We start from the raw sequence: 9,821 nt of genomic DNA on the forward strand, positions 1-9,821 counted from the left end.
AACCCTTAAATTTGTTACACATAATGATTTAAATATTGTTTTTTTACATTTTGGCAATGGTAACGCCAGATAAGGAAAAACGAGATGGGAAAAGGTACAGGGGACGAGGAAGAGAAAGAGAATGAGATTGAGATCAAGACCAAGAATGAGCACGAAAATGTCCTAGGAGCCTCAGAAAAAGTTTAAAATCAACCCGGGATTCGTCCCTCTTCTCCGAACTTGTGTGATTAAACAGTTGAACGTTAGTGGCTTAAAAGTCCGTTTTTATAATTTTGCTTCAAATTTGTTCTATTTATCAATGCAGGGATGGAGTGAGTGAGTCACAATGTAATCAAGTTTTAGACATCGAGTTAGACCATATCATTGAGGTATTCTTTACTTTCAAATATGGTTTAGGCTGTGTTTTGTGACAACTTACAAACTTATATTCAAATATTGTGTCCTCTCTTTTATATATATACATAGCAGTGAGAGTGTTGTCACGATGCGTATTTTTGGGTGGACATGTGTTAATTCTCTTAGTATTTGATAGATTTCAGTATCTAAGTATTTTTTAATTTCTGAAGAAACTCATGGACTCTGCTAAGATAGAAAAGTGGGCAATTGTGAACTTCTCAGCTCGATGTGATGTCAAGAATCTGAATAGAGTTTGGAACAAGTGTGCAAATATGAATGCCATAGTAAGTAACTTATACGCACAACACTTTTCATTCAGCTTTTATTAATTGACGATGTAGTTTTAGCTTTACTACTTGAGACCAGTTTGTCTCATTTAACAGTTGTTCACTGACATCATTGTCACTGTCAGATTTGTGAACTTTGTGTTTACGCCTACTTCAATACTATTGTGCTGATAAAAATTTCTCGAAGTTGTTTACTCTTTGCATTTTAATTACATTTAATTGTGTTTATTTCGTAGTGGGCTGATTATCAAAATTCACAAGTGTAGATGTTGATCTTTCTGACGGCAACGGAGGGTGCCGCACACGCTTCGGCCTAGCCATACCCACTGTTCCTGGATAATAAGGAAAGGTATCTACATTTTGTAAATGGTTAATCTAACCTTTAATGAAACCATTTAAAAATCACTTATTTTCCTATTGTGGTCAATATTTATTCGTTCCCTCAGCTCTCCGGATCCAATAATCCAGCACTTCAAATCATGCAAAAGGTATGGAGTAAGTTTAATGTGTTTGTTGTTATGAGACATATAGTTGCTTATATTTTTAAAATGGGTGTTGATCTCATTAATAAAATAGATGTTTTTGGTGAATTTATTAACAAACATTCATCATCTTCATCTTATACTGGGTATGTTTATAGTATGATCATTTGGAATTTTAGTTTATGTATATGATTGCAGTTTTTATTGAAGATGGCGGGTCTGGTCCCTTGGACGCTGGAAGCAATTGTAAACAAATATGCTATGGGTTTACAACAATTAAGGTATTTCTCTCTTTCGTTTTTATCAGAACATATTAATTTCTTTAGTTTGTCCTTTTTGATGTGATACTTCATTTGGTCGTGTCATAAACATCGGAAGGGGTGTTTTAAACCTTCAAACTGTTTTATTTTGTGACTTAACCAGTTTGTTTGTCGCGACTGGGCATCCGTAGAACATGACACAACGAAACTGGTGGTTGAAAGTGGTGGATAAAAGTGGCAGTAGGGTAAAATAGTGTATACTGGTTCAATAATACTGGTTTGGTTATAAACTGATCTAAGTAAGGGATAATTTTTTCAGGATGCAGCTTTACCATTATGGAATAGGTTCAATAGTACTGGCTTCTAGCGTCAACTGGCTGTAAGCTCAATTGTTGTTTACTTTGTTGAGATCTGGTGATTTTTCTGAAGTTCAATTCTGAATGTCACATTTCCTTCACCATATTCTATTGCATAAGCATAAACATAGGGTCAGGTGATGCTATTTTGCAACGATTAGAGGTTTGTGTGGAACGAACAGAATGCCCTTTTGACACAAGTATAGCATACTTGATTTAGCATTACTTTCAGCATAGGGATGACTTGCAGAGCTAATAACTCTTTGATACCTTGAAATTAACATGCCCAACCTATACCATTTTGATGCTACTGATGTTAGCTTTCACCTCCAACAAGTTTCACCCCCAATAATGATCTATAACTCGAAATATGCATGTTTAAGTAATATCAGGTCATTTCTGAACTGTGCTGTAACTTTTCAGCACGTAGTAACAACTTTCAGGCACCATAACTCTTGACTCAAGATGAACCAGAAAGTGACCCATATGCCAAATCAAATCTACATGAGTTGGCTATGCTATCCAATTGGAATCACCCCAAAAACCTTCCTAGATCTTTCGTTATTTAACGCTGAGTGATTGCAGGTAACTGCTGAAAGTTCAGCATGTTTCCTGTGTAGCAGCAGTAACTTTGATACAACATTTCTCCTACCTCAGGTTGAGTAAAAAGGCCCACAATACAACATATGAAAGCTAAATGAGTTGGATTTCATTCCCAACTGGAATCATGCAAGAACATGGCCTGGATCTTGAGGTATTAAACCGTTAGTAAGTTCAGGTGGGAAATGTGCGTCATAGCATTCTTCTGCAGGGTATGCTTGCAGCAGCCATAAGTCATGCTATTGACCTGATATGGTGATGATTCAAAATTTATTGTTTAGCTAAGATTCCAAGCTTTCTAGGGACATAAGATTCAGTCATATCCAATTAGCATAGCATGAGATATGATCCAATGAAGTTGCCCCATTTCTGCTGAGATTCTGAGAACTGTTCTGAGCTTCTGAAATCCATTTCTTTTTGGCTTGATTTGGGATCACTTGGTCTGCCTTGTGTCATTGACTAAATAATATATTAACAAAAATGATAACCCATTTGCTCCTGTTTCACTTTTGGTCTAGGTGTGCATAAATAGTCTGCGTAGAAGATGTATACCGACATTATCTCTCGCCTCACATACTCACGTACGACACATTCACACCCACATGAGTTTTAGTAGGATGGGTTTGCTTTTCTTAGAGCTGAGTTGGTATAGTTGATTATGTCCACTAACACCAATTTTTAGTGGTGGCTGGGTATCGAAGGTCGAAGTAGGAGACAACGGAGTCGGCAGTGGAGTGGTCGCTGAAAGTGGTGAGTGAAGATTGAATCATGTAAGCTCCATTGTGTGTGGATTGTATTATTTTTGGCTGAATCTTCTACTCACTTCATTGTCTGGTATGCTATGTTACTCTTCTTATGTCTGATTGATGTTTCTTTTCTTGTGATTTTAAAGGAAAACCACTATGGCAGCATAAATGTTGTGGCGAAGCACTTATTTAGGAAGTTTTGAGGCAGGTAACTCTTCTAATAGCTACTTTACATGTATTGTTAGGCAACATCAGTAAGCCCCATTCTAGGCTAGGAAATTATCCATCCCTTGCTACTTTCTATGCATTGTTAGAAAACATCAGTTAGGTATCTCACAAGTAATTCTTCCTCTAAATTTTTCTTAAATGACACGGTGCCATATCACTTCAAGTTCGATGCTAATATGCTTGTATTGCACTATAAGAAAGAATTTATCTCATCCTCTTTTGGCCACCGGTATCAAAATTTTGCTTCTTGTTAGTTACATCCCTACTTTTAAAAAAGTTAACTATTTTGGTTGTGTAGAGTAACCTCATAGAGCTTTTGTTTCTTTTGATACGCAGGAGGGGCGGGATAGTTAATATGAGTTATGATCATAGAAATTTATGAGCCGATTTAAATTTCCTATCGTTTTTGAAACCTTGTATCCTATTCTACATAATATTTTGGGTTCATTCATGTCGCAATTGATTTTGGGCTCTCTCATATGATTTCCACTTAAATAATAAGAATATAAGATCACAACTAGGATTTGAGTTTGTTATTGTTACTGTAAAATTGTTGCCAACTAAGTTCGATTTAATCGCTTATAATTTGATAGTTACGGAACACGTTAAGTTGAAGTGCTTGTATTCCAAGATGTGACAAATTTCTTATTTTATCCGTAGCGGATTTATCTGTAAGACACTGCCAGAGTATCTTAGGCGCTATAATCATGGAACTCATAATAATAGTAGGTTCATGCTTTGCCTTGTGTTACATGCTTTAACAGTGGCAAAGATTTAATCTTGGATCCTGAATAAAAGGTGAGTCAGGTTCTGGTAGTGGCAAGTGTTTAATTTAGGCTATTGTGCATATATTTGGTTTTGCATGCAAATTTAAGCTTTTTAGGACGTGAACTGAGGACATGGAGAGGTGAGAGAGGAGGGGGAGTGGGGAGGAGGAAGGGAAAGTTAAATTGGAATAAGTTCTTTTTACTTCATGTCAATGGGAGTATACCCTCACCATCAGGTCATGCAGCTAAACGATGTCAAAATGAGTTTTAGCTTTTAAATGGCTTATTCATACTGCCAAAACCGAATGATAATTATGTTAATCAAATGGGAGTGATAGTCATTAGTACAGAAGAAAACTTTTTCCTCATTCGTTTTACCGAATGATAATTTGAAGCACTTATTTAGGAAGTTTTGAGGCAGATAACTTTTCTAATGGCTACTTTACATGCAATGCTAGGCAACATCAGTAAGCCCCATTTTAGGCTAGGAAGTCATCCATTCCTTGCTACTTTCCATGCATTGTTAGAAAATATCAGTTAGGTATCTCACAAGTAATACTTCCTCTTAATTTTTCTTAAATGGCATGGTGCCATATCACTTCAAATTCGATGCTCATATGCCTGTATTGCACTACAATAAAGAATTTATCTCATCCTCTTTTGGCTACCAGTATCAAAATATACTATCAAATAATGCAAAGTTACATACCTAGGTTCTAAAGTGATCCATTCCTTATTACCTAAAACTGCCGATGTTTCTAAATGAAACAAAAGCAACTTGCACACCTAGGTATAAAATGGGAACTACCGTATCTCTCGGTTGCCGATGTTTCTAAATGAAACAAAAGCAACTTGCACACCTAGGTATAAAATGGGAACTACCGTATCTCTCGGTTGCAGCTGTCAACTGAAGATGAAGATGATGGCAACGCTCTTTCTATATCTCTCTCCATCTCATATGCAAAATGTTGATCCCTTAAGTAATTTGAGTATATAGTTATCAACTCAAATTTTGACCGTTCACTTTCCGGGAAGCTAAATAAAGTGCACCCCCCGTAGCACAAATCCCACAATGCACTTGATGTCATAACACTTTCAAGCTTAAATAGAAACTCCACCACTTCTTGTTTTAATGCTTCCAGATACCCTTTTCTAGAATAAAACTCAGTGTGAGTTACATTTTGAAGCACATCATAGCCTGGGTTAAGTAGTTCATTTGGTGTATTTCCACAAAGAATTTGAACAAGCATAACACAGTTTGAGTTTTGGTTAAGTTTCTCCCATATAATGCTTTCTGTCAAGACTATTCTTAGTCGAACAAATAGCTCTTGAATTTCTTTTACAATATTATCAATTTCATGTTGCATTGCCTTTATTTTCTGAATATTGTTTGACATAATAACTTGAATAGAAATGTGAGGATATGGGAAATGGCGGGCATGTATTAGAGCTTTTTTCTATTTATATTCTTATTTCACTTTGTATAGGTTAGTTGATTGACATCTAAATTATTTGATGTTGATAATAGAGCTAGATTCTGTGCAAGAGATAAGTATAGAGATGAGGTTAGATAAGGTAAGGATAATAATAGATAAGGTTTTGTTACACAAGTAGATATTAATTTTAATTCTAATGTTTACAAGGCAAATTTTAATTTTAATTTTTAAAGAAACATTGTATTGTTTATTGATTATTTCCTTGAACATGGTGATACTGATTTTCCCTGAGCAATGTTCTAAGACAGTAAATAAATGAAGAATTTATATTAGTTTATTTATTTACTTTATCAGTTTATGGAATCTGATTTTTAACAAAAATGCATTTCTGCAGAAACTACCTTCACCACTGAATCTACCAATTGCCGCTTCATCTCAAAAGAATACCGACAAGCAGAAAGACCAGGATAATTCTAATTCAACCACTGTATAGCTTATCTCAGTCAAAATCGAAGGTTCCAAATCAACAGCCCAAAACAAGCACCCCAAAAAATCTATCATTTCCGCTGCAACAAGCCAGTATGCCACAAAAATCAGGAAACTCCGCGGCATGATGTTAGCAACAAAGCCAATATGCAATAATACCTATATAAAATAGTATCTATGTAACATATCTATGTAATATATGACAAGTACAATATTTTGGGAACACCCATGCTTACGAAGCTAGGTGTTCTGTTCAAAAGCAACTACCTATTGCTTTTGTTTGTGTAGAATGCAACATGTAATAGGCACATGTAATCTTTTGCTTGTGTATGTGCAATACGCACAACTTCTATATAAACGACAATGCTTTGCATAATTACTATTTCTACAAAAAAAAGTTATACAAACGTTCAAACAAAACCGTTCAACCAAATTGGGGCACCGCGCCCGATAGGGCGCGGGGCAACAACTAGTTTAAATAAAGCATGAGAATTGTACACGGAAATAATAGAACTTAGGAGACAATTGTTTATAGAAAGGATACTAGAAGATTTTATAGAATATAAATAACAGAATAATTGTTTAAAAAAGGAGCATTTAAATTTCAAAATGAATAATTTGGGCGAGAGTTCATGAGAATAATTTTGAATAGCTTGATTTTACCTATATATAAGTTGATTTATCTTGATTTATAATAAGTGTTATGATAATATTCAAATATTTAATATGTAAAGAAATATTCATTCAATGATTTCTTGCCTACTTTATGCCATTAGTTGATTTCTGTAGAATATTTCGGGCCTAATTTGTGTAGAATATATGATTTGATTATATTTCGGACCTAATTTGTTTATAAAAGTGATTCAATTATATTTTGTAAATATCATATATTATGCCAACTCAGATTGTTAATTGATTGTTGTTATATGGGGTGATTTATAAAATAGAGGAAGCCATAAAATGGACATAATTTTTAGTTTTAATTATTTTTATATTCGAGGTTTTAATATTTAGTTCTAACTTTATTACTTTGCTCATAATTTAAATGTTGGTTTTCCTTTTCGTAAGAATCGTAAAATGACTAAGGATGATTTATTAAATAGAGGAAGAAATCGATTCTCGTCACATGTTTTTTATATAATCTTACATTATACTCATATATAACTATATAATTGACTTAATATAAGCGTGACATGTGCAAAAATAGGATTAGAAAAAAATTAAATATTGGAAAGAAAAGTATAAGTCTGTTAATATTGATGCGATATTGGAAAATGTATAAACTGTGTACATACTAACAATCATTATGAGAAATTAATTTTTGATATTGTATAGATCTCTTACCGAATTAGCCATTTTAACCAAATTATTTCCCAATTAGCCATTGTTAAAATCAAAAATATTGTTAAAACCTTAACAATGGTTGAAATGAGAATTAAATTTCAAAATGGTTAGTTTGAAAAATACTTTAATGAAAATGGTCATTTTAGTAAAAGGCCCTAATAAACATGGAAATAGTATACTGCAACTTATTATACACCACGGTGTGCCGTGTGCGTATTTCTTTTAATTTTTCATTTTGGTACAATGAGTACTACTTTTAGCAATATGAAAAAATTGTAGTTACACGTAATGAGATTATTATTTTTAATAATAAAAATAATAGAGATGAAGACAAAGATAATTAGAAATATGAAAAATTGTAGTTACATGTAATGAGATTATTATTTTTAATAAAAAAAAATTATAGAGATGAAGACAAGGATAATTTAAGTATCAGCTAATGGTTGTAAACATCCCTTTTTTACCTCTTAATACTATTATTATACATACTTTAAATTTAATAAATTATAACATTAAATTAAACTATAGTTAATAGATGTAAATAATTTAACTTAGAACAGCTTTATATAATAAAATCAATAAATGTCGTACTATAGCACGAGATATAACCACAATTATCCTTAGATTATTAATACTTGGACCAAAACTAATGTTGGGCCAAAGAAACAACGGAAAATACAAGATGCATGTCCGTTGCCCTAATATTTGGAGATGTAGTATATATATAAAAGGAAAATGAGCATCTAAATCACATCACATCGTCCTTCACAAATCAACCAACCACTCTCTTTTCTTCACTCTTTTCACCATGGAAAAGACACTACACACGCCATTTCTTTCCAAACCATCACAATCATCTACACAATCTCATTCCTCCACAGAAAATCAATCTTCTTCCTCCACAGAAAATCAATCTTCTTCCTCCTCTCAACCACCACCACAACAACATCCACATACCACTTCTTCCCAACAATCTCCTTCTTCGTCATCCCAACAACCACAACCAACTCAACATAAGTCCTCTACACAAAATTTCAATCAATCACATCCTACAATTCGTCCTTTTTCCTCTAAAATAATTGACATTGAAGAAATACATCCAGATAATCCACTTTTTCCATCTGATAATATATATCTTGGAAAAACCCTATTGTTGACCTCATTGATGATGAACCAGAAAATCCACCGTAGCAACCACCGCCGAAACCAACCTTACTTCTCTTACATCCACCGCATCGAACACCACAGAAACAAACAGCCATTTTTACACATCCATCAGAGCAAATACAACGAAACACAAGCCCCTCATCAAACCCCCGACGAACCAAACAGCACAGAAATACACACTGCTTCTTAAACCTCCGGCGAAACAACCACCGAAACACATTATGAAAATCTTACTTTGATTCTTCCTCAAAATTTTGATTCGCGTGTGTCTCAAAATTTGGCTTCTAGTATATCTGAAAATATTGTTGCAGCCATTTCTTAAAATATGGCTTTGTTGGTTTCTCAAAAAAATTATGTATTTTAACATTAACTCACACTTAAAATTAGATCATGTCACCTTTTTCACTCGTCAAATCAAATCAAACCCCCTCCCTCACCGTGAAAATTACACTGGATCATCCACTTTCCTGAGAGAAAAATTTCGTCTCTCCACATCTATCACAATTATCATTATCTCTAACCTCTTCCCAATATTCTTCCTCCCTAAAAATATATCGTAATACAGAAAATCAATCATTTAATGAATCATTGCTCTCCAAAGATGCATGCATCACCCAAACAAATACAACATCACTACCACCATCTTCGACCTCTTACTCTCAATCACAATCTTGCCAAACTCCTTCTTGTTCGTCTCGACCACCAAGGCCGGAGCTGGAATTCTAGCGACCAAGTGCGGAATTTTTTTTGATCAATAGCGATATAAATCAGAAAAACAACGAAAAACGTTTATAATAAAAAAAATATATATAAAAATAATAATAATAATAATAATAATAATATAATAATAGTTGTGACAAAAAATCAATAAACCGTGGTAAAATTTTAGTAAATTGGGGTAATATACATAACATAAATATATTTTGTGCGAGAATATAATGTACTTATTTTCTTAAGGGGTTTCTTTGTCCCATGGACGGTAAATCTTATTTTCTTAAGGGGTTTGAGTTAGTTAGTTCTCATACTTTTGCCATCAAGTACTATTATCAGATCAAAAAACAAAATCTCTTTGTTCTACCAAGATTTCATCCGCGTGGTAAATTGTGGTTGTCCAAGGAACAAATACAAGATTTATTTGAGTGCGTTATGTTATATGAAAGAATATTTACAATACATTGTATATTGTGTATATAATATTTCGTTATACTATTGTAATTTACTTACCTATATTGTAGAGATTTTATCTCAGTACGAGATTGCACAATA

The 9,821-nt window shown here is 33.6% G+C and overlaps 2 long non-coding RNA genes across 5 annotated transcripts; both read left to right on the forward strand.

Moving 5' to 3' along the window:
* Window positions 1-569: 569 nt before the first annotated feature.
* On the forward strand, window positions 570-1,643 carry LOC141591252 (uncharacterized). The gene is made up of 4 exons (XR_012520759.1): window positions 570-680; window positions 920-1,171; window positions 1,364-1,446; window positions 1,589-1,643. It is a non-coding gene; the product is annotated as an uncharacterized LOC141591252 (long non-coding RNA).
* Window positions 1,644-1,719: 76 nt separating this feature from the next.
* LOC141591253 (uncharacterized) lies at window positions 1,720-6,418 on the forward strand. 4 transcript variants are annotated; one of them, XR_012520761.1, is made up of 5 exons: window positions 1,720-1,804; window positions 2,367-2,535; window positions 3,083-3,151; window positions 3,274-3,331; window positions 5,953-6,418. It is a non-coding gene; the product is annotated as an uncharacterized LOC141591253 (long non-coding RNA). The 4 variants fall into 4 exon arrangements; XR_012520762.1 differs by having other exon boundaries at window positions 2,439-2,535; XR_012520763.1 differs by lacking the exon at window positions 1,720-1,804 and having other exon boundaries at window positions 1,817-2,535; window positions 3,274-3,335.
* Window positions 6,419-9,821: the final 3,403 nt, after the last annotated feature.

The sequence above is a fragment of the Silene latifolia genome, chromosome 7 (assembly GCF_048544455.1).
Source record: "Silene latifolia isolate original U9 population chromosome 7, ASM4854445v1, whole genome shotgun sequence".
Classification (NCBI taxonomy): domain Eukaryota; kingdom Viridiplantae; phylum Streptophyta; class Magnoliopsida; order Caryophyllales; family Caryophyllaceae; genus Silene; species Silene latifolia.